This window comes from Falco rusticolus, chromosome Z, assembly GCF_015220075.1.
Source record: "Falco rusticolus isolate bFalRus1 chromosome Z, bFalRus1.pri, whole genome shotgun sequence".
NCBI lineage: Eukaryota > Metazoa > Chordata > Aves > Falconiformes > Falconidae > Falco > Falco rusticolus.
In genome coordinates, this window is record NC_051210.1 from 63,321,090 (window position 1) to 63,347,361 (window position 26,272).

Sequence of the window (26,272 nt, forward strand, 5' to 3'; positions counted from 1 at the left end):
TATAATATTACTTTTATAGTATTGGCATAAAATATGACGTTTTTCCTCTCCCTACCTTTAAGTTTGGTTGGAAGTCTAGCTTGTACTATCAGGGCAAATTCACTACCAAATACTGCAATTTTCTTTGTACTTTTCACCTGATTTTGTCAATTTCTCATATTCACATTGATGAAGAAAACTATTTCCTGAAACTATGAAAATGAAATTTAAATTTGGAGATTAAATAAATGAGAAAGGTTGGCAGGCTCATTATTCTTATTTAAGGTGGGAATCATTATATGCAACTTCAGCAACGTAAAAGCTAAATCCCAACTGAATCCCTTTTTATTGCCATTTTCAGGGGACTACTTGTCTCCTGCCTTTTGAGATTAATTGTTCTCTGAAAGTGCTTGTACTGCTCTGTGGGTGTAAAAAAGAGTGTAGATAAACTTTATCAACCAAAACAATCAGCCTGATATTTTTTCTCGTATTTATGAAGCCAAATGTAGGTAAGACTGCAGCACTCTCTACGATGCTAAATTTAACTTTACATGGTAACATGGGTGATAACAGTGAAGAAACACCACTTTCAAAGCAGCTTGCAAGCCTGCCAGGAGCCATGGGAGATGTACTCAGGTTTCCAGCCTACTCAGAAGCCCTTGTTCTCATGATCTTTGCCTAGGACTGTTATTAGTGCTGGCTTAACTCAGAGATATGGCTGTCTCCTCATTGTAGGTATATGAAATGTGTTTGTAGGAAAGGAGGTTTTAGAGTATCTGACTAGAAATTTTTGGAGAACACATTAATCCATATATATTTTTATAGACTGTTGTATATAATTTTGATGAGCTTGCTTGGATACTTAAATTGCAAAAATATCAGTAAAACTGAGTAGTAATATTTAAAGAAAGGAAGTGCTAATTTGACATGGCTTATGAGATAAATGAAGAAAGATTCTGCCATCTCTTAAAGAGCATCGTGAGTGATAACATTAGAAATATACCTAAGGAAAATTAAAGGCTTGAAAAGGAATTCTGTATTCTGGAATTTTCTGATTCTCAGTATTTCTCTATGAAAGAGGTCCTGTAATGTACATGCATAAAGACATTTTCTTCAACATAGGGGAAAAAACAGTTGGCACAAGAATCACAATAAGAGGGTTTCGCAGCCATGAAATGACTGACGGGAAGTAAAAAAAAATTAAAAATTGGTTAAACATTTAGGTAAAATCTCTGTTTAAGTAGAGGACATTAAGCAGTCAAAGAGGCAGAAAGGGGGTTGGCCTCAAAAGTTTTTGAATGATAAGTCTAACATGCAGAGGAAAAAAATGATGGGGGTTTTGAGTTTCTTCCCCTTTGTTTTGTATGTTAGGTTATTATTCCTAACAAACTCAAAGAAGTTTAATTTTCTTGCCTTGCATGGAAAAAAAATGAAAATGGTACAAATAATGGTTCATAGCATACAACTGAAATCTTGCCCTGAAGATCTAGTTCATGAGTTGCTTTGTTAACATCTGTGAGTAGCAAAAAGGTAGTGTGATGCTGCTTGAAGGCACTCTATGTAGTGTTTGTGTAGGAGGGACAGGTGTCTGATGTTATTGATTGCCAAGCATGTGGACCTCGCTTTTTTTGCATTATCTCTGGTGTGGTACTTGAGGAATTTCAGTCATACTTCATTTTAATTTTTATTTAGAAAGTAAAGAAGACTATTGCCTGCTGCCATCCAGCCTGGATAAAGGAATTGCCATAATGCTTGTGAGGGCAAGGTATCTTGATAATGATGCTGCAGCATGTCATGGGTATAGGAGGGAAGAGTGGCTACCACTGTTGCTACAGATGGGTTTTCTCAATGACTGGTTAAAAGTATGCTTAAGCAACACTACCGATACCATTCTAAAGGCTTAGCACATGTCGCAGCTCTCTCCAGACTATCAAGCTGCAACAAGGTCTTTTACCATCTCATACCAACATATTCTTCATGCCAGTCCCTCTGCTGCCTTCTCATCTCTCCGCACCCAAGCGCGCATTCTCTCTCTCCTCTCTGCTTCTTCCTCCTCTCTCTTCACTGTTCAAAACTTCAAATGTCCCCCAGCACTGCCATTACCACTGTTGCTGCTCATTACACTCAGTCTCATAATCTGAAGGTCCTGAGGTCAAGCCTCACACAGGGCACCAATTGTCACAGCACTCTCCAAACTATCAAGCTGCAACAAGGTCTTCTACCATCTCATACCAACAACTCCTCATGCCAGTCCCTCTGCCGCCTTCTCCTAGTCTCTCCTCGTCCAGGGCATGCTCTCTCTTTTCTCTCTGCTTCTTCCTCCTCTCCCTTCCTCAGTTGTTATCTCTTCCTTGGCTGCCCAACCACTTAACAGAACCAGCCACAGCTGCACCTTGTCTGCATCAGCCAACCCGCAGCCCCTGAAGCCAGCTCACAGCAGTATGTTATCAATATTAATTAACTCAGCTTCATCCCTCTACAATTCCCCCTTTTTCTTTTCTTTTTTTTTTAACATTTCATACCTTATGATTTTAACAATTATCACAACCTTTTTACAAATAAGTTTTTCATACAGTCCTCTATAATTCCTCTACAGTTCTCCCCCCTTTTTTTTTCTTTTTAATGTTTCATACCTTAAGTTTTTACCAATCATCACAAACTTTTTACAAATAAACTTTTCATACAGTCCTCTGTAATTCCTCTACAAGCACAGACTAGAAGATGTCTTGAAGCAAGTGTTGAAAAAGGCTGAATGCTATTTACATGCTCCAGGTTGAAAAGAAAGACACAAACTCTAAATCATGCCACTTTATGAAAAGGTTTTGGGTTGTTGGTTGGGTTTTTTTGTGTTGTGTTTTTGGTTTTTTTTTTTTATTTTTTTTTAACACTTATCCTCCAAGGTGTTTACTCTCGGTGGAAAAGGTTTTTCAACATATGTAACTATCTTTGCTTAGGGAAGAACAGCCACTGTTAATACAAACTTCTGCCAAATAAATTTCTGTGCCACTGAAAGCATTAAGATGATATCTTCAGTGTCCCATATCTTTACTCCTTGCTCTAACATGGTTATCACTTGCTGGAAATTACCTAAATGTAGTATATGCAGAGACCTATCTTTTTTTCCTAATGCCAATATATCAAACACTTAGACATGCTCTGTTACCAGAATGAGAACCAGGTTTTTTATATGACTGCTATAATTCTAGCTCCAAAGCTGACTCTCGTGAGTCCTGTTTCACAAGCACGATCATGACAGCACTTGATTGCCTCCAAGAGTAGAAAGACCTTTTAGCATTCTCTTCAAACACTGCATGGGACCATTACACAAATTTATCAGAGTAAGTTAAATTGCTGATGGTAATGCAAAAGGACGATGGGGTAAAAACAGGTGTGTGGAGAAAGGTGAGCCATGATATTATTATTTGGTCAAAATCTATGGAATAAGTTACTGGAAGGAGGTGGAACCTTTTCTGGCAGTCAAGATGCCTGTTGTAGCCATGTGGGAATTGTCTGACACATAGTACTTAATACAGAATCATAGAATCTTTTAGGGTGGGAAAGGCCTTTCAGATCAATAGGTCCAACATTAACCTAGCACTGCCATGTCCACCACTAAATCATGCCCCTAAGCACCACATCTACACGTCTTTTAAATACCTCTGGGGCTGGTGACTCAACCACTTCCCTGGGCAGCCTGTTCCAAAGCTTGACAACCTTTTAGGTGAAATTTTTTTCCTAATATCCAATCTAAACCACCCCGGTGCAACTTGAGGCTGTTTCTTCTTGTCCTATCACTTGTTGCTTGGGAGAAGAGACCGATGCTCACTTTGCTACAACCTCTTTTAAGGTAGTTGTAGAAGCGATAAGGTCTCCCCTGAGCTTCCTTTTCCCCAGGCTAAACAACCCCAGTTCCCTCAGCTGCCTCTCATAGGTCCTGTTCTCTAGGCTCCTCACCAGCTTTGTCGCCCTTCTCTGGACACACTCTAGCACTTCAATTGTTTCTTGTAATGAGGAGCCCAAAACTGAACACAGCATCTGAGGCGCAGACATACCAATGTCAAGTACAGGGGGACAATCACTTCCCCAGTCCTGCTGGCCACGTTGTTTTGCATACAGGCCAGGATGCTGTTGGCCTTCTTGGCCACCTGGGCACATTTGGAGGAGGTCATCTGTGAACATCAACCAGTTTTCTTGGGGCCTCCTTTATTACACAATGTAAAGCTACAAGATAAAGATGGCTTCATTCAGCTTTACACATGAACACATGAACAACAGAAATTAAAATCACAAGACACAAGAGGGTAATCAAAAAGATTCTGTAATGAGACTAGCTGAGTCTAATATTCTCTTTACTTAATGAAAAACTTAAGAGAAGGCTTGGAAAGTAGAGATGGCTATGTGCGGGTAGCTAGAGGTTTACCAGGGAAGAGGAAAGCCTGTCGTCTTTTACCTCTTTCCATAGACTGCTTTGAAATCTTGCAGTTGGCCGAGTTGTTTTCTACTGAGTACATGTTCCTATCTTTGCCAAAATGAAATATAAAACTGTGGGAAGAAAAGGTGTCCAGCAGTTCTCTGGGAAGAAATGCTGAAAGCTAACATGTGCTCAAGAGACAGGAAAGGATCTTTCAGACAAGTTTTCAAAGGATTGTTAATTTATAATAAGCAATAATAGAAGCATATAGTGTGTTGTATTCAGAAAACCCCTTGCAAGTTTACTTGAAGAGAGAAATCAAAAAAACATTATGCATCTTCAGGAACAAAGCTGGAACTATGAATGGTTCAGTATTACCTTTTAGGATGAGAGGCATATCTCCACTGTTGCAAACTTGCTATGGTCTCACCAGTATCACATGCATTTCCCTACCTAAAGAACATAAGAAAATTGAAATAAAGATGTTGTCAAGAATGCTTTTAGTCCTATTAGTATTTCTCTTTCTATATATTGTAGGCAACATTTTCTGCAAGGATTCCTGCTTCACCATACTGTGCTTCATTAGTTCCTTATTTAGTTTAAATTGTGATTAACTGCTGTGGGTTTCAAGAAAGAGACCGATGGGTAAGCTTCTGCGTCTGCAATGCCTCCATAGGCAGAGATACACATTACTTTGAACTCCATTTTGGGACTCCTCAGAGTAGTAGTAGGGCTGACGTTTCCTGAGATTGCTTCAAGAGCGTAATAGGTCCTAACTGCCAACTGGTTTTGTGAAGTAATTTTTTTTATTATATTCTTGGGAGGTACAAACTGGTACATTAAATTAGGAACTTTGTCACCATTTATTTTTCATAGCTGTCTATTGGTGTCTGTGGGAAACATGTGGACATATTTTGCTGTTATTCCACAGCTGCCTCATAAAAGATATGGAACATTGATATGCTATCATGTAGATAATACATGGCATGTTCCTGGAATCTCAACCAGGGCATTAAATTCTTAATTCAAAAAGCTCTAAAGATTTTAAGACCTATAATTGTACCTGGTGGTTACAAATACTTGTAAACAAACAAAAATCAATTCAGCTTCTAATTGCCATCCTTTTTCAGGGAATGTATGAGGATGATATTTTATTACAGGTAGGAGTTCAAAGTATATGACATAACATTGTTTCCTGTTTCTTTTTTTTTTTTTTTTTTTGTTAATGAAATCACTGGAATGATCTGTATGTGAATAATAAACTGCATGAGATTTGTCCATATACTTTAGTGCTTTAGTTGTTCTTTAAAGTATGCTATATTATTACTAAAGCTGATGCAATCTGTTAATATTGTGGATCTTTTTTTTTTTTTTTTTACACACCCTATTACAAGTTTTCTTTCCTTCTCAGACCCTGATGATCCTTCTGTCAGTGAGCCCATTTCATTGCCTGTGTTTTGGGAGGATCCTGGAAAGTTTCTGATATTTAGCATAGTTCTAGTCTGTTCAATGCTACTGAAACACCTTATGTTTGGAATTCTGTTTTGTTCTATTTTCTTCCTTTAGGGTAGCTTTGAATTTACTGTGCTCTTTCTAGAGGGCTAGTGTATCTTTGAGGCCTGGTACTTAGATTTAGGGCTGGGAAAACAATAATTTTGCTGCGTTGCAGGCTGTCCTGATGCTGCTTGAAGTTCTTCAGAGGCATTGCCCTAGATGGTAAAGAAGCGTAATGGTTCTTTTATGTTACACATATACTGCTAATAATGTTTGAAGTGCCTCACATTAATCATCCTTCGGGTTTTCACTGAGACATTGGTTTTCCTTTGCTTGGAGCAGTTGCCCGTGAATCTCACCGACTTGGCACCATGCAGCAAGCTGCAATTGCCTTTGCAGGGCTGCCAGCCCTCTGGTATGTGCCAAGCTTGCACCACGCCTCTTGCAAAGCATGAGTTCTGTTTCCAGTTTCATTTCTTTCAGTTTAATAGGTAAGCTTTACCCCAGAGCCTTACACCAGTGAGATCCATACTTCTTCCAGGCTAAACTTACATCAGCTACAGCTACTCAGCATCAGCCTTAACATGCCACACCTCTCTCCTTATGACAAGTCTATTGTTCCGCTGCCACCCCACGGATTCTTTGCTTCCCCCATCTTAAAAGCCAAATCAGTCTTTGCTTCTTTGACTGCAATCTCTTGAATTATTTCACCCTCCCTGTTTTTCTGTGAACACCTTTGTCTTTATTGACTATTCCCTTATAACAGTTTCCTAAATGTTGCCTTGTTTAACTCCTTTCTTGGCAAGCAGACTTGGGAATCCCAACAAACTGTCATAGGTAGGGGCTGTCACGTTTACACAGTTACAGATTGATTGACTTCAACTTAGGTAGCTTCTCCAAAAGGTTTGAGTATACATTCTTTGAGCTGAAGCTTAAAAAAAATCTTGTCTTCTGTATTATATACAAGTTGAGAATTTTCATCTACAGTGCCTAAATGTGATGCTTCCTACAGGACATGTTCTGTTGATTTACTGCTATAGTTTGTAATGATGTCCCTAACAAAGATCCGCGTAATATTCTGAGTACTTTAAGGGTGACTTCCTCATTACAAAGAGAGAAATTTTAGTAATAGAAGCTTCATTGTGTACAAGGTGAAACATAGCAGCCTAAAGTAAAGAGAAACTGAATTCAAATAAATCTGGGTTAGAAATTAGGAGCCACTTACTTATTATACTAATAGAAAAAGTTAACTATGAAAAATACAAAGGGGTTGTGGATTTTCAGTCAGAACCTTAAATTCAGTATGGAGTAGTACTTGAAAAGTTATAAACTTTTAGTCTTGCTTCCTGAAACTCATCTTAGTTTTCCTTGTTCAGGAGACAATCAGCTCTTCTCCTTAATTAAGGCAAAAATTGTTTTAATTAGGTTAGGTGTTGCCTTTCTATACTGGACTAGCTAGGGTCCTTCCTCTAATGAAACATGTCTTTCTCCCTTGCTATTGCACTGCTCATTAGTAAAATTAAATATCAGATGTGTCTCACATCAGATCTTTATAGATTCTGCAGCAGTCAATATATTGACAAATAAACTCAATAAAGGCATTTACATGTCTATGAAGTTTGTAGATAATTTTAATAGAATATTTTTTTTATTTATAAACAAAAATAAGTATAAGTAAGTATCTATTTAGATGACCTATGTTATTAATCACCTAGGGGTTTGTGATCTCCCAAACTCTATCTCCAATGCATACTCACACTGGCTTAGCAGGGCAATACAAGTTTAAGCTGTGAAGTCCTTTTGAGGGAACAGACAGTAGGTTCAGAAGAGTGGTACCTTCTCCAGCTCATTGTTAGCCTGGGGGAATGAAGGGCTCATTTGTGCTGATGTTTGCTGGCATTAAGGTGGAACACAGGAAACTCAGTAACTGGAAAGCTGTGGTTCAGCTATTGACAAAGGCTACTTTGTAAGTGGATGAGTTTTTTTCTTTTTATTTTTCTTTAATAGCTCCTGAACTCCATCGTATGTATTATGAAAACAGGAATTATGCAAGAACGCGCCTAGTGCCAAATCCATACTTATTAAAAAGTGCTTGATAGTTAAACAAATTTTAAAGGTCATTTGGCTAGAATACAGACTGTCTAATTTTTGTTGTCAAGTGACTTGAACAACGTTTTTTTTAAAAGAGGAAAAGAATTAGTGCTGTTCCATTGTGACACCCAAAAAGGTTACAGCATTCATCTCATATAAATACCGAGAAGCATATTAACACTGCTGATCTTGCGTAGTTTTTTTAAGAGAACAGGTAATGCTGATGAAAAAAGCTACTATTCAGTACCAGAAATGAAAGGTATTTTCAAAGGGACTCCCAATCCTATTCATTACATTGTGGTATATCTGTAGAGGCAATCTGTTCCTTACCTGGATATAGCCTGAAGGGCCGTTTTCCTGAACATGAAAAATGGAAAGACGTGCAAATTTTGACTTTGGACATAGTATAACTATTGATATTTATATATCTTTATGTACTTACTTTGAATATGTAATAACAAATCACAAAACAAATTTTTGTCAGTTTGTTGCCTTTTAATTTCAGTACACGTCCACTGGTTCTGGTTTTATTTGAGACATATATTTTCTGTTTTCCAAAGGGAGCTTATGTCATAATTTCTCTTAATTGCTTTTTATATGAAGGGTTCTCAGCACCTCTAAACACTTTGGTAGTCATTTCCCACTTATTTTGTATCCTCTTGGCTATGGAGTGACCAGAGAATTGAAAATAAAGTGGTACTATGACTTTCAGTGCTTACTCTGTTCTTTTCTAAAAGCAACTCTGCATTCTTTCTGACACCTGGCAGCCTACATGTTTTGTGCCAATTATTTCATTAAGTTGTAGAAATGTTAGCTTTTTAGGATGCATAGATATGACCACCAGCTGTTTCTGGCTCATGACTGGCTGAGCCTATAGAGCGCAGCTGGCACAGTAACATACTGCTCTCCATTGGGATGGGATGATATGCTTGCTTTCCTTGCTGAGAGAATATGTTGGGAGGTCCCTGTGGATGTTCTGCAAGCCCTCACCTGTGGCTTGTAATATACTGCACGAACAACATGGCCTCCAATGAACTGTCAACTGTTTTGAACCCTAATATGAAATTCATCAGATAACTTGGATACTTTTCACTAACTACCACAAAATTTAATGTGGTTCAGCTGTATTTATCAGCTTGCTCTGTAAATGTAGCTTTCTTTGAAACACAGAACAGTGACTTAAATGTCTTCTTCTGGAAACTGTGTTTTTTGAAAGTGGCCGGAGTATTTGAGTTTTTCAAATATATGGCATTGTTCCTGTAAGCTTAAGGAGTGGGCACTGGTTGCCTAAGACTACCCATTTGTCACATCTTGACTAGTCAAACACATCTGTGTGACATGTGAATCTTTGAAAACCTAGATCATACAGTTTTTCTGTGTGATTTCTATAGACTTCTTATATATTGATTTCTTTTCTATGTGTTTCTTATAACGTGACCCTTCTTTTATGCTCTTCCACACCATCCACCCCCACTGCCCCCTCACCCCCAGGATCTAGAAACAGTTAGGGACATACATAAGTAAAATGACTGAAAAGGTACAGCCTACTACTATATGCAGTTTGATACATCTAGTCTACCTAAATAATTATCTGGCTATTTACAAGTACTGTTCTGTTTCTGTACGAATGTTTGTGGCTTAATGGAAAGTAAGCTGAAAAACAATTAGCAGACGACAGGACTCTAAGGCATTTCTAGGGAGTATTTTGGAACAGTTTGATTTTTTAGAACAAAAATATGAATGCCTGAAGACAGGGAGGATATAGACTAAGCTTTTGAATACGTGTTCCAAATTTCAGTAGCTTTCATCGTGGCAGATAGTGAATTAAAAAAATATTATAAATTCTGCATTTAATTAAAACACTCAGTTTGAGTGGTCAGGTTACTATGGACTCTTATCTAGTCCCACAGATGCTGCAGGTACTGTAGCCAAAGTGCTTCAGGCACTGCCTAAGGGTAGTTGAGTGGCATTCTGCATATCCATTTATTTTTAAGGAGACTATAGTAACATTCTTCTGTTTTCTCTTGCTGCAATACAAAACAGGCCACAGACAGTTGAGCATTTCAGTGATCACTCAAATCGATATTTAGATAGGATAAGATAATTAACATTCATAGAGTAGTATGTACACTTCTCATTTAAGACTGTAGAAACTACAGTATCCTATATTATTTTGTGTCTCCGTGTATGTAGCATGTTTCCTCTGTTAGGAAATACAAAGAACCAATCTTTTCGTAGCAAGGCCATGTATAGCTGCTGCTCAGTTTACGTGAATAATCTTCATGATATGTTACTCTCTGTTGCCTTATGTAGTTCTCCAGTGTGGTGGAGATGTATGCCAGGTGCCCACCAAAGCCACTCTATCACTCTCCTCCTCAACTGGACAGGGGAGAGAAAATATAAAGAAAGGCTGGTGGGTCAGGATAAGGACAGGGAGATCACTCAGCCATTACTGTCATGGGTAAAACAGACTTGAGTTGGGGAAATTCATTCAATCTGTTACCAGTCAAATCAGAGTAGTATAATGAGAAAGAAAACCAAATCTTAAAACACCTTTCACACCTCTCCCTCTTCATGCTAGGCTCAACTTTATGTCTGATTTTGTCTACCTCCTCCTCCGCAGTGGGACGTGGAAGGGGGGTTACAGTCAGGTCATCACAGGTTGTCTCTGCCACTCCTTCCTCCTCAGAGGGAGGCTCTTCAGAATCCTCCCCTGCTGCAGTGTGGGCTTGCTTCCACAGGAGACAGCTCTCCATGAACTTCTCCCATGTGAGTCCCTCCCATGGGCTGCAGCCCTTCAGGAACAGCTCCAGTGTGGGTGCCTGTGGGGTCACAAGCCCCAGCAAACCTGCTCCAGCCTGGGCTCCTCTTTCCATGGGGCCACAGGTCCTGCCAGGAATCTGCTCCAGTGTAAGCTTCCTGTGGGGTCACAGCTTCCTTCAGGCATCCACATGCTCTGGGGTGGGGTGCTCCATGGGCTGCAGGTGGATATCTGCTCCAACATGGACCTCCATGGCCTGCAGGGACACAGCCTCCCTCACCATGGTCTTCACACAGGCTGCTGGAGAATCATTGCTCTGGCACCTGGAGCACCTCCTGCCCTTCTGCACTGACCTGGGGGTCAGCAGGGTTGTTGCTCTCACACAGTCTCACTCCCCTCTCCTGGTTACTGTTGCACAGCAGTTATTTCCCCTTTTTACATTTATCATCCCAGAAGTGTGACCACCATCACTGATGAGCTCAGCCTTGGCCAGCGGCAGGTCCCTCTTGGTGCCAGCTGGAACTGGCTCTGTCAGGCATAGGGAAAGTTTCTGGCAGCTTCTCACAGAAGACACCCCTCTAACCACCCTACTACCAAAACCTTGTCATGCAAACCTAATCCATCCAGAAACTTTAGATCACCTAAAAGGCCACTTTAAGGCTTTGGCTGGTTTACAGCTTTACACAGGATCTGATTTTTAGTCTGTTGCTTCTTCACATTCACTCACTAAATATCTGTATGTAAATAATAACAGCTGCAGGACTCAAACTGCTTTTAAATCTTGGGGACTTGATTAAGTCGTATATTTTCAGCCTGGAGGTCAGGTCATTTTGCTTTGCCAATACAAAAAATTATTTGCTACATAATTCTCAAATTTTTAGATATGTGATGGGTTGAGAGGAATGTCTCAGTATGCAATCATTTAAAAAAAAAAACCGCAAGATTTTATTGGTATTACGATAACTTATGAAAATAAAGATTACTTCCTTTTCTCCAGTTGTAACAATACTACAAGGAGACATGACATCATTAAATTAGAATGTATACTTTTTCTTCTAGAGTGTTTCAGCTTTGCTTCAGAGATCTGGCATAGCATAAAGAGCAACAATTTCACAGGAATGTCTCAAGCACTTTTATCACATGAAGCTAAATGTGCATAAGGAAATGGTAACAATTCCAAACATGTCATAATTTTTTTGAGGAAGAAAAAATGTTTATGTATATTTACCTAGAAGATGAAACTTGCAATGGAAAGATGTCATCTTAAACAGGTCAACTTCTGTCTTAAAGACCAGAGAACTACTTGAAGTGGCAGCTGATTCTTAGAAAACTGCTTAGATTATTTTAATGAATGTGTGTGAATTTATGGTCTTAAATTGTGTTGAACGCCTGGTATTAATTATGTGAAATGGAAAAGGTTTTCATGTGTCTCAACTTACGTACTCTTTAACTTCCACTAATGGAGTCGGAACTAGTAATTCTTTCACTCACCTCACCCTATAAAGATCAAACTGGTCCTGCTCTTTTGGTGTCTGCTGCCAAACAGTTTATGCATTGGGATGTGAAATGGGGTTAAAGGTTTAATACAAGACATAGAAAATGGTTTCCCTTACTGCTAAAGTTTCAGATTTCATTTAGAGCCTGATTACACAGATGCCCTGAAGAATAATTTCTCCCACTTAACCTGTGCTCAAATACTAAGGTCAAGTTCTCATTGCATGTGACAATAAAACAAAAGTAGTCATTATTCTGTCTCTCAAATGAGATGAAGAGATTTCAGTTCCAACAATGATGTAAGTAAATCTCAGAGAATATAACACTTTTCCAGGAGTTTAGCAAGTGTACTGTCTGTAAAAATGAACGACACTGAATCCAGAAACTTAATAACCTTTGATGAATTTAATAACCTTTAAAAACAAAGGTGTTCACAAGGGTGGTTGAAAAACTGACAGCACGAGGAAGACAACTATTAAACCTGCTGCCTTGCCTGCCAAAGCAACTTATGCTAACAGGAAAAAATAATAAAAGTACTGAAAATTAATAACTACTAAAAGGTCATATTCAGCAACAATATTAAAAATAATGATGAAGCTTTCAAATTAATCCAAGCTTAAAATGGGAAATAAATGGAATTAACTGAAAGTGACCTTCAGCTGGAAATAAACGTCCTTTTGTCCATGATTCATATTTTTGGGCTTCTAGTATACATCAAGAATTCTCAGACATACAGTGCAGTAAAAGGCTTTTCTGGTATTTTGTTATTATAGGAGAAAGTGGAAGTTTCCCCCTTTGAGACAAGTTTCTTTCAGTTCTGCACAGAGTATGAGAGGTGAGGTGGCAGTTCTTTAACAGGTAGGACACTTGCTGTCAGTATAGGTATATAGCAATTTTCTATAGAAAGAATAGTGTTACACCAAAGCAGAAGCTGGTGGTATAGCCACACAGAGAATATTGACAGGCATACCTCATGAGAAACAAACAAACAGGTCAGCAAACTTCAGCCTGGACAGTAGATGGTGGAGGGGTAAAAATGATGTCTAAATATAATGAGAGAGAGAAGAATAAGGAACAATTGTTTGTTGCATTTTCAAATTGGATTTCAAAACTTGGAATCCTCAAATGAACCTAGGGGGAATTATCGCACTGGGATCCAAAGGACGTGGTTTTTGAAGGCTGTGTAGTTAAGCTGTGGACTTATTTCTAGCAATAAATGCTGAAGGCTTCTGCTGGTTCAAAATTTGGCTGGATAAATTAACTGAATAAAAGAATTAATTGGAAATTTTTATAAGCCATAATGCCAGCTTTGGCTTAGTGCATTGTTGATCCACAGCTTGCTGAAGTTTGCAAGTGCATTCTGGAGAGGTGGTTTTTATATTTTGCTCTTTTCATTGGCATTGTCTTCTTGCCAGTGTGAAAGAGGATCCCAGACTCTGTGAACATTAGGTTTGACATGTGTGACCATTCTTACCCCATGACTGTCCATTGCTAGTGATGTTTCAGTGCAACACAGTTTCAAAGCCCTTGCCCTCTAGTATAGAACAGAATAGACTATCTCAGTTGTAAGGGGCCTACAAGGATCACCTGTCCCAGCTGCCTGACCACTTCAGGGCTGACCAACAGCTGAAGCACGTTGTTACGGACATTCTCCAAATGCCTCTCAAACCCCGACAGGCGCGGGGCATCGGTCGCCTCTAGGAAGCCTCTTCCCGTGTGTGACCACCCTCCGGGTAAAGAAACGCTCCCTAATGCCCAGCCTGAACCTCCCCAGCGCAGCTTTGCCCCACTGCCCCGCGCCCGGCCCGGGGGCAGCAGGAGGAAGAGCTCAGCACCTCCTGCCCCACGTCCCCCCTCAGGGAGCTGCAGGAGCCATGAGGGCGCCCCTCGGCCTCCCCTCTGCAACCAGACCGACCCAGAGCCCCCAGCCGCCCCTCGCAGGACGCGCCTTCCCGCCCCCCCCGCAGCCTTGCCGCCCGCCCCTGGACGCGTTCAAAGACCTTCACGTGCTGCTTGAACCAGGGGGCCCAGAACTGCACACGGTGCTCAAGGTGATCATACTTATGGATTTATTAGAGCTTATTTATGAAGACAAAAAGATATGGCCTCTCTTTGGAATAAGGGAAGAGGACATAGGATATTAAGATCCTCTCCAACCATTTTGTATTTTGTATAAAATGGAAAACCTCTCCTCAGAAAAGTCTGTGGATGTTCTATGTCTAGACAGTGGATAGACTGTGACTTTAGAGATGGATGAATTAGGCAGAAATGTGACTGAAGCCATAACTCAGCTTTCAGGCTATTGCTTGCTACGAGAAGAGCAAAGAGGAGAGAGGGTGAAAGCAAGATCCAGCATGGTTTTTCCCTTGTTACAGGCTTATACAATTTGATTGTGGTCTGGAGATGGCACTGACAGTTCTTAAAAAACTATTTCATGTTCTTAAGACAATTTCAGTTGGCATTTTGCAACCCAAAATGGGACCTGCTCTGCTTATGACTTGATTGCTTAATACTTCTCACCAGAAAGCTCTTCCTCTTAAATCTCCCTTGTTCAGAACAGTCATTTGAGAAAAAGGAATACCAGGACTGAAAGAACTGTGTTGTTTAGGGTGTTTTTTTTCTCAACCCAGTCAAATCCTATCCAGGTTCAGCTGAGTTATCCAAAGCATTAAATTGCCAGCATTTTTTCTGAGAAGAAAGAAAAAGAGAATGTGCTAAAATAACTGCACATATGAACTCAGCCGGGCTCACACTGCTGCTGCCAGAGTGACAGCTGCTGCTTCACTAAGAACATCTGAGACTGCCAGAGGGGGTGAGAGGGAAGATCAGGGCAAGAGTCCAGCCCCACACAGATCCATCACCACCATTGAACTTGTGGGGCCCCAAAAAAGGTAAACTGTAGGCTGGTTTTATTTCCTCTTCTCCCTTGACATTGTAACTTTAATTTCTTCCTGACAGCTTTGCACTTCTCCCTTCTGTCTCCCAGTGACTTGGTGGGGGTCTCAAAAAGTGCCTGGGGTTTTTCTGGTGTTGATATCACTCTGCATGGATCTCCTGACTCACAGCACCTCTGGGAATTGCACTAGGCATGAAATCTTCCCCACTCTGTTTTGTACCTGGTTCTATTTATAGGAGACCAAGATGCAACGAAGAGTTTGAATGTTTAATTTTCCTAGCTGGGAGCAGTGAAAGGAAAGCTTGATGCTCCCAGGTTAAGATAGGGAGAGAGATAATGGGAAGGTTCATTCTTCAGCACTCATTGCTTGAGAGCCACTTGGCCCCAGTGATACATCCACACCAGCAGGCTACCAGGTTCCTGGGCTTGTAAGTAATGCCTTTAAATGGTATCTGTGTGCTTCAGTGCTTATTCTGCTCTGTGGGCTGGCAGCTATCAGCTCCTCCCAGCCATCACTGAAAGTTTAGAATGGCAGATATTATAATGCATACTGTTTTTCTCAGTATAAGCCTCGGAAGCTACATACATATCATTTTTCTCCCCTCCAGAAAAGCCTCCCCTGCAAATCCTGTGCAAAATATTACACTGTTTCTGAAATTTAGTGTTCAGAAGTTGAAAATGCCAGGTTTTATAGTTCTATAGCTAGTTTCTAACACAGTTGCTGTCTGTCTCAAAGGACTCCAAACTTTCTTGCTGCTGGGACTGAATGTATCAATTTTGTGTGCAACTGTAGAGCTGCCATTTTTAAACTTTCTAGTGCTTCGGTTCTCAATGCAAACAAGTTTTAATACAATCAGACTTGACTGGAAGCAAGAAAATGGAAGCATTGTAGGGCTGGATACGTACTAGGTTTATTAACAGGGCTGCAAACACATTGGGTCTGCTAAGTGCTGAAATTCAGTTGGCTGATTTCTTAGCTTATCTGGCATTTGTCTGAGCATAAGGTTTATCATTCTTTTAAAGACATGCTGCCTTAGGCTTTTGGAGACAGTTTCATCATTTCTGACCAGATGTTTATAGTTATTATAGAGAAAAGGAGCCCCTTCTGATGAAAATGAGTTCTCTAGATCATGGAGTTTCTCTTCCATCTCTTCATCTGAATTTCCTAACACTGTGAGAGACAGAGTATGTGCAAGTAAAAACATTTGTTTTCATTTGTTTTTCTCTTGTGATCCTTTCTCTTGGATCAAGCTTCCTGTGTATCTGTGAAAATCTATACATTCCTCTACAGCCCTCTATTTACTGAGACTCTTAATGATGTCCCCCTATCTTCTCTTTCTGGAACAATTCTGTTACACATCTCCCTTCATCAAGCAGCCAGTGTGGGTGGACTGCTTTCCCTTGGATTCAGTCTCTCCTTAGTCTAAATGTGACTCTGCTTTCCAGAGGACCAGTGAGATTTAACAGTCTTTCATCATTGCTGGTCTGGGATATAGGTAATACAGTTTTGATATCATAAAGTTTATTCTGCGTATGTAGGATGTTCCAGTCATACAGTTTATACAACCTTACTGCCTCATAGATAGTTTATAAGCTGTAACTTGCTGCAGTAAATAGTGATGGAAATGGGTATCTTGTGGCTTAAATCCTGGGGTAAGACTTGGAAGACTGGATTCCATTCCAGAGTGATCATGGGGAAAATTGTTTAATACTGTTTCTCTCTTGCAATGTCTTAAAGTGAGAGGAATTCTACACTCCCGTATTTTTTATTAAGTGCTGTATAGACTACGTATTATTCCTTTCTGTGTATGTGAAATAAATTCTACATCCCAGTCAAACCCTCCAGGCTTTATTAAAAGGCAAGGGACATTAAAACTAAAGCCTATAGGTTTTTTCTCTCTCTTTTCTTTTTCTCTTTTTTGCCTTGGTTTTTTTTTTTTTTTCTTTTTTTTTTTTTTGTTGTTGTTGTTGTTTTTGGTGGAGGTGAGCATGTCTTCCACTAAACATTCCATATAACTTACTTTCAAATTTAGGATACTGGGCTCAGTTAATTTTCAGCCTGACTTTGTGCAACTGTTCTATTAACAAAATCAATAATAAGTAGTTATTCTAGCTACTGAAATAAGAATATTTACTAAACATCAAGTTAGCTTAGAAGTTCTTTGGGGACTTGAAGCATCTCCATCCTGAGCACAATACAAGCATGCATATAATACAGTATAATTTTGTGCAGGATAACAAACTAAGGTGTGCAAGTAATACAGCCAGACTGTACAACATTGTTCTTCTGCCACGCAGAACTGATTAGCTATAAACATTGCTTATGTTGCTTTCGTATTGAAGTTGCCAGTTAACTGTGCATCTAGTAGTGAGTTTAGCACTGTCTGAACTTGCTCATGTGCATCTGAACCAGCAGGACAGATGAATCCTTGGGTTCCTAAATGAATATATGCAGAGAGGATTTCCCCTGCCCCCTACCCTCACCCCCCAAAAAAAACAACCCACAAAACCAACCCAAAACAAAACACCATAATCTGCTATGCATACAATGTTTCTTCGGCTTGGTTTTTGTAGTACACAATGTAACCTGAACTAGAGGTTGTTCTTGTTTACTGTAAGCAGGAGTTTCAGATTCTTTTACATATTGTTTTGCTAAATCATTATATAGTTACATGCTGGATGATGTCTTTCTGCTTCTGATGTAGGATGTGTATTCATGGATCATATGTTCTATTCCCCACATATTTTCCATGTTTCTTTGTGTACTGTTCAAAAGATTTCCTTCACAAAAGTATCATACAGAGTACAATTATCTTTTATGATCTGGTATTTCTTGGCATTGCTGCTGTATAAAATAAAATCGGCATCTGGCCACATGAAAAACTTGTTTATTAAACCATTGTATGTTTGTTTATACCTCAAGTCATTCAACACACAGTGCTTGTTTCCTAATATTGTCAGAGAAACCTTGTTCTTATGTAACATTCAGTAGTGGATTATACGTGCTAATTCATCAAATGAGTAAACAGCCAGAATTTTTCTGATCCGTAGCCTGCCTGCAGATCTCTGGTTCCATTATTCATATCTGCTATTTTCAATGCTGTCCTATTTCAATGTGCAGAATTTCCCTGCTGTTTTTAGGGCTAGGTGTAATAGCAGTATGCCTTTCCTTCCATATATTTTGCGTGTGTGCATTGCAAGGTGTGATTTTGTAGATGCTGCTTATACAATTAGCCCATACAGAGAAACTGGTAACAATCACCTCTGTATGAACTTCATGGATTGCAAGTTATCCTAGGAAAGTTAAGCACAAATACGTTCTGCAGGATCAAGTAAATCTGCAGATGTTTCAGCTCATACATATCTGGTCATCTACAAGACACTCTTGGAACTGCAGGAATAAATCAATGTGAAACCTAAGGGATGAGCAGCATAATACACAATGGGGTTGGAAGCATGGTGAGAAAATTGAAATATATAGGAATGCAATTTAATCTTACATTCTTTTGAACAATTGCCACTGACAGAAGTAGCCCTTTTTTCACAGATCCCACTTTAGCTAAGGAGAGATGAGGAGGTAAGCACCCGCCATTAGCACTTTTCCACAGACCCAGCTGCCACTACCGAGCTGCCTCACTCATACCTAGGCTGTGCCTGCCTCTTCCAATCAGGTAAATATTCAGAGCCTACTATGCATAGGCACTTTCACGTATGAAAATGGGATTCTCCTTCAGTCTGCCAGAAAGACTAACCTCCAGGCAGGCAGGTGCTGAAGCTCCTGCTTGATATGTTTCCCTTTTAGGCTGTATGCTACAGTGTTTAAAAAGTTTTTAGCATACAGAAGTATTTCAAATATTGACAAAGCAAAATAATTTGTCAGTGACCCATTTAAAAAGAAATTGTTACTGGCAGAAGATTGCAATACTTTTAAGGTTGCTGAATTTATTAGTAGATGTGAAGTACATACCAGTGAGCCAAACCCAGAAACACAATAAATCAAGGAGTTCTGAAAAAAAGCCTAGTACAGAAAGAATGAATTACATGCAGAAAACTCCTATTATGGACATGAATAATGTAACAAGGTAGAAAAAAATGAAATGCCAGGGATATGATATCTTAAGTACTGAAGAGTTAACTGTATTGCTTTAGCTCAGACATTCCAGTTATTCAGTGAAGGCTTTTCTTTACTGTGGATTTTATAGCAGTAAATTATTTGGCTTTAAACTAAACTATAGCAAGCTGGCAATGTGATACTGTCCAGAGTTTTACAGCAAATAAGGGAGTGGTACCAATTTATTATGGTATTGCAACAGATTTTCTTTTCGAAACACTGAATGTGGGTGTCAGGCTATGTACGTTTATGTATACATATATATCTGTGTATATGTATAATGATAGGAGCTAATGCTTTTTGTGATCTTGAGGAGAAAAACTGGAGACTGCCACTCTAAGAGGGTGTAGCTGAGAGCTGTAGGTTTCTTTGTTGAGAGAGCTAGAGCTAGCAACTTCACATTTATAATTTAACCTTCACATTTAAAGTCATAAACCCCCCCGAACATATAAGAAGGATGTTTTTGACAGGGAGATGGGGGAAACATTCTCCCTACTACCTACAGAGCCTGTCATAGTCTCAGTGGATGGTGGGGTGGAAGGGAGGACTGTAAAGCCTATTTTGGGGTGAAAGGCAGCACCTTATTTGAATTAGTTGGAAAAAAACACCTTAGCATGAGTGTATACATATTTATTTTCTTTCATTAGCAAACGGTCTTTGTTTGAGGAGGCTATTTGTCAGTCGCTGTGGAAAAAGACCAGCTGGTAATTGCTTTATTTTCCTTATGTTATGGCAGCAGGAAGCTGAAATGTAAATTTATACAATTTCCTTTTTCAGTTTGGAGACATGGCTTGCAAAGGTAGTGAACTCAAATTCCTTGCCTATGAAGCCATTGTGTTTCTTTCTAGTATTTGTCAAATAGTGTATGGGCTGGTGACAAGGTTGCCAATGGATATCGATAACTGAAGATTTTTGTATGCATCCCATAGGTATGACTGGAATATTTTCAAATTTTTAGGTTAAATTTTGTAATATTACCCCTTTTAAAGTATATTTTTATGTTCTATTTTTATGTATCCTACCACTTCCATTTCTCCCTTTGGTTAGCAAATGCTCTTCTTTGAAGGTGACTGTTCTTCAGTCATTGTGGAATTGTAGAATCTTTGAATAAAGTTATTCCTTTTATCTGTTGCTTAGAAATCTGTGGGCAATTGAGAATTTCTTCTACTTAATGGAAACAAGAGAAGTGAATATCACTTTGAGTGTGTGCTATAAACTGCTGATGTTTAGCACATGCTTTTCTTTTTGCATAGTAATTTTTCATTAAGAGCCATTTTAAAGGCTGCAGTGCTAAAATAGCTCGTGATTACTACATGTAGGGATAGAACGTAGACCTGGGGAGAAGACTGCTTAGGTATGCAAGAAGACCTGATTCCTGAAATTAAAGGCTTTAGTTTCGCTAATTCAAGTAATGATGCCCAGCAGGACAAGGTGGTCCACGAGGTCATTTGCAGCTACTAACTGCCTTTTGGGAAAGTATCTAAAGCTGCAAAGTATCAGTAGAAGCTGTTGAGTATGAGTGTCGTGACAGCAAAGAGTGAAACAGGTTTTATAAAATACATTTTGCAAAGGAGATTTTAGAAATTATTAAAGCATGGATTACAAGAGGAAGGAGAAAAGGGAAGGAATGTGAAGAATAACCATATGCAAAAAGGATTTAAAGATAAAGCAGCCAAACCTATGTGATTTCCATCCTTGTAGAATTCATGCAAATTCACCTCAAAGTATCTATGTTTTCATTCAATATTACTAGGATTTCTGCATAAATAGGTTAACGGCTCTTTTAAAAAATTGTAGCATTTTTATGTATTAAAGTTTGTTTCTTACTTCTTTTTTCAGTAATAGAAATTTATCAATGTGGAAAATTCAGTGGGCACGTTTACAGGAAGATAGTTCTGTAAGGTCAAAATCTGTTATCTTGACAGATGCCTATGTACTTTTAATTAAACTATACATTTTATTTTATAAATTTGTATAAAATAAACCAGAATTGAGAAAAAAATGCTTTCTGTTAGTCTGAAGCACTTCAGGAATGTTATTTAGCCGAAAACATCAAAGTGATCCTAGTTTGAAATTGGTCAAACCAACATTTCAAAACAATGGAATTTCCCAGGGAGGACAACTTTGATCTCATGTGGTCTAGTGTGTAAATCCTGGTCTGTTCCAGATTGTTTAAAGTTTTCTTTTTTTTATTATTAATTGAAGACACACTTTCTTGTTCCTCTTCAAATCTTTCTGGTAAATGATGGTCTTAAACCCTAGGACCATGCAGATGTCTTCTGAGGAAGAGCTGCTCATTAATGCACTGAACAGCCACCTGTGATCTGAAAATAATCAGATTTTATGGAAGGATTTTTCACACTAAACAATAACATTTTATTTAAATGAAGAGCAGGAGAGCACTGAAACAATTACATAGGAGATATAAATCCAGTTTGCATAGCTTTCTGCCAATAATATGAAAAAAATCTCTACTGAGGATGATTATGGTCTTCTGAAAGGTTTTAGCTGATGCTATGAATGTTTGACTATAGTACTAGCCATCTAACTACAGTGGAAGATTTGCCTGTTGATTGAAATTTGCTCTGAAGTTTCAACAAACAAGCTGTGATTTTTCTTTTTTCCTCTCTCCTTGTTACATGCTTCCCTCCCTCTACAGAGAAGGCAATCCCAGATAAGCAGATTACTATGTGGGATAGCTCCTCTTCATTGTTCTGTGCAGCACTTCCAGCTTTTCATAGCCAGTTGGACTTGTTAGGAGGAGCTAAGCAATCGGTTGTTTCCTGGACTCCGTTTCATAAATTATAGCCCAGCATGCATGAGCATGATTCCTACAGTTGCAGTAATCCAGAGGCCTGTCAGTTCCTGACTTTGTGCATGTTTATTCCTACTTGTTTTATTGCACTGGAATTTCCTGTCTTAGATAGTTTGCTATTGCATCTTCAGGACTCTGTGAGTAATTTTGACTTTTTCTACTCTGTTAATTACACATCGTAAACAAGAATGCTTGTGTTTAGGAAGTAGTTCACTAGCAGTTCTGTCTGAGATTCTGTGCTATGTGAAGTCAGGTAAGTTAACTTGGCAGCTTTTCTCTTGCTAGTGTTAAAATAGCTTCATGATGTTGCATGTGGTCAGTGCATTTGGGGTTCATTCATTTCTGAAACAGACTGTGTTTGATCCCTATAATTTTTGTTCTTCTATAATAAAATATAGTGATGCTGCATTACACCTCGTTTGTGCTTAATCAATACATGTGGTGTATCTTACTTTTTAATATCATTTGTATGTTGTATACTAGCAATTGTAGTAAAACTATTGAAGAAATGCACACAATTCTCAGCTTACAGTAAAATAAAGAATCCCCACTCTTTTCACACTCTCTCCCTGCTTCTTCTCTAAATAAGAACAGACATGCCACTAAAAAGCAGCACAGTGTTAACATCTAGTATTTTAAACAACAGCAAAGCTTAACTAACACCCTCCCCCCACCCCACTTTCTTTTTTATGGTGCTATGATGCTTTCCTTAATTTGTAGAGGTTGTTTTTGTAGCAAGGGAAATGCCAGCATGTTAGAGTTCACACATTTAAAAACAAATTCTACTCACAGTGAATTAGAAACCAGTGGGAAATGCTGTTCAGGATCTGTGGTTTAATCAGATAGAGTTATCACAGTGACTCCCTTGTTGGTTTCCTGAGATTGTCGGGTGTTACCTCTGTGCAACTCAGGTTTAGAACAACAGAACATGAGATTGAAATCAGAAAGCTACTAAACTGGTGCTCTACACCTCTCTAGTAAATGCTACAAGGTCATATTCATTGCTTTAAATGCATTAGTTCATGCAAAGAACTTTCCCTAGTGCTTGTTTTTCCACTGGAAATATAATTTCATTGCGTGGTGTAACAGAGTTAGCATTTGTGGGTAAATAGCTTGTGTTATACCAAGAAGTACATTCTGCTAGCAGGATATAAGCCTATGATGTTTCTTATTAGCTTAATAATTTTAAAACAGTAAATGTTCTTCAGACAGCTGACTTGCACTTTCTAATGAATATTATAGCTTCTGGGGATATAAAATGCCCTTGTAAAACCTCTGTAAAAATATTATTTTTTGCTAGCATAGGTAAAGACATTCTTTTTTGAACCTGTAATAGAAAATAGGAATGTAATTTTAGCAGTATTGCACGTCTCATGTTGTATTGCATTGAATGATGCAAGATTAAAGTGACCATCACAAACTGAAAGTCAGTACTATGGTGACACTGTCTAAAGTATTTTTGTTAGATGTGGGTCAGCAAACCAAACTGTTTGAGTCCTCTAAATGGCTTTATGAAGTTAAACTAAAAAGTGTTTTGCTGACATTGGTAATATTTGAGATAACTTTTGCCAGCTTTACCTTAGTGGTCAGGTATACTGTTATAATATAAAACCTAAACCACGGTGAAATCAATTTGACTGAGGTGGTATGCATTAAGTGAGGCAGCAATTATAGTGCAAACTGTTAGTTCTATGATATTTCTGAAATGAGGAATCCAAAGTAGTTCTCTTAGACATGGAAAGCTGGTTTCAGCATAATTTCTCTGACATATGCAAAGCACAAGGAAATAACTTGGTGAGACATTAAATGCTGCTACTTTACTTTTCCTGTGCTCAACAAAAAAGAGAGACTATGGAAAAAACCTTGCCAGTTTAAGTGAGTTTATTATGGCACTGTGTTTGCTGTGATCTTTAGGGGAGTAACTTGGAAAACTGGTCCTGTGCTATACTGAGTGCATGCACTGTTTCAATACTATTTATACCAAGTTTCCAGGAAATGAAACTGTATTGATACTGAATTCTATAGGTGATATTTGGAATCTAACGTACCACAAGCAATGCCTACAGGCTGGATCAAAGTCCTGTTGTGCTTGATGCTGTTCAAACAAGCAGTAAAAGGCAGTCCCGGCCCTTAGAAGATTATAAACTAAACAGGATGGTAGGCACAGCATGGAAATACATACAATTTAAACATAACCTTGGGCAAGTCAGAGCAGGTCAACAGCCAAGGGAGGAATGAAATCCTGGAATATACCTGCAATATGATGTTGTATGAGAGGTATCTGTAGCAAAGAGCTGGGCCCATGAAGGTCCACATTAGGACACCTGTTTGATACCAGAAGCAGTATAGGTATGTTGTGTGAAGGCTAATTAGGGCAGAATTAGCCTGCACTGAACATTTTACTGCTTCTTGTATAGATGCTTTCCTAATTCATAGTTCAGCGCCTCCTTGACTGTACTGATGCTACTTGAAATAAACTTTTTATCTCCTATTATGTTAAATACTCCAACATTTTACATCCATGTTAGGAAGTCTAGATAACTGTTTTTTTCAGAACTCTTTGAAAAGGTTTTTCTACTTGTTTAGTAGAGAATCTCAGATTTGCATCCTTGTTTAAAACATGCCAGCAGCTTTTCTCTGTAAATGCAAGGGAGCTTAACTTTGCTGCAGAGACAGCCCAAGTTAAAGATTTTATATAGTGCCTACCTTGAGTCCCACTGGCTGAGTTGTACCTATTGGTGTTTGGCCGAAGCAGATAAAATACATGTGTGTCTGCTTAAATGTAAGATTGATATTAAGGAATGCTTTACATAATTTGGAATATGTTATAAAAAGAACTAAACATCCCATTAAATTTGAAGGTCTGATGCTTTGCCAGTGAATTTTCAGTGTGAGTTCAGGTATTCACATCAGAAACATAATTTATGTTGAAACTCCAACATGTTTTGGAAAATATTTTTGTAAACATTTTGCTTACAAATATCAAAACTATGTCTGCTCAGTAGAGCACCAGAGTAGAGTATAGACTGCAGGTGTATCTTGCTTTGTACCCATATTAAAGTCTCCTGTAAGAAGGCAGTTAACTCTAAGCCATTTGCAGTCAGCAGAAGCGTTTTTTCCTTTGGTGTGTCTGTGTATCAGATGTCAGTTGTGTGAAGAAACCCTCATCACAAAACACTAAAAAATAAATGGGGGGGGGGGGGAATGGGGGCACTCACAAAAAGATGTGCTCACTTTAGCCACTGGACGCATCTTAAGTCTGCAAAAGTGGTGGGTTCTTCATGCAGACAACAGACAGGAAAGGTCCTACAGAACCCCAGAAAGGAATGAGCATTTCTCAGTAGGGCAGCTGGCCCATGTATTTGCTTTTAATAATTCATGGCAGACTTGGGAATTAAGTACAGGTCAAAATTAGCAGAGGATCTGACAGGGCCTTCTGTTGCTGTTGCTGTGTAATATTATTTGAATGATAACATTAAGTGACTTTGAGTGTGGTACTGCTTGTCTTGGAAATAAATATTTCGATACACCTCTGTTTCACAGATCTAAAATACTTTGGCTTCACAGAGGATTGTATTGGTGTGACTGCATTGTTATGATTTTATGTTGTAATCCTTCATACAAAAAATATAGAGCAAAAAATATAACCAGAAAATTAGAGTTCACAAGAAAAGAAAAAGAATTTAGCTTAGTCTAAACTGTGCTGAATTTTTTCTTTTCTCATTTACAATGGCCAATTTAAATGTATGAATTAACTATGCACTATATAAAAATTATTCCAGAGCTTGAAAAAGAAATAACTAGGTTATGATCAACAACAACAATTTTTTTTCTTTTTTTTTCTTTTTAAATGGGAGGATTTTTGTTTTCTTCCTGGGTGCTCCTGAAGAGTTAAAAAAGTCTTGGGAAAAAGCATGTAATCACATCACTACAATAACGTATTATATCCTCTTAAAACAGTATAAACATATATCAGTGATGTCTGTGTGTTCTGTTAGATCACTCAGCAGATTGAAAGGTGAGGAATGTGGGTAGCAGAAAGAGAAAGGGAAGAAGGAAATCTAGAGGAAAAAAGAAGTGAGATCAAATCACATTTGGAGATAGGAGGAAACCAAAAGGAGTAAGTGGGAATGTTGAATGAAAACTCGCTGTTCAAATGAATATCTTCAAAGTATCTTCAAAATGTTAGTTTATACTTTTAAACAAAGTGTACAATGCAA

At 38.6% G+C, this 26,272-nt stretch overlaps 1 long non-coding RNA gene across 2 annotated transcripts in view; it reads left to right on the forward strand.

Moving 5' to 3' along the window:
• Positions 1 to 14,827: 14,827 nt before the first annotated feature.
• LOC119141325 overlaps positions 14,828 to 26,272 on the forward strand; it is a 188,912-nt gene continuing 177,467 nt past the window's right edge. The window contains exon 1 of one of the 2 annotated variants that reach the window (XR_005101903.1): positions 14,828 to 15,121. This is a non-coding gene — a long non-coding RNA (uncharacterized LOC119141325). Of the gene's footprint in view, positions 15,122 to 21,996; positions 22,190 to 26,272 lie in introns of those variants that run through there. The other variant, XR_005101904.1, reaches the window with a different exon arrangement.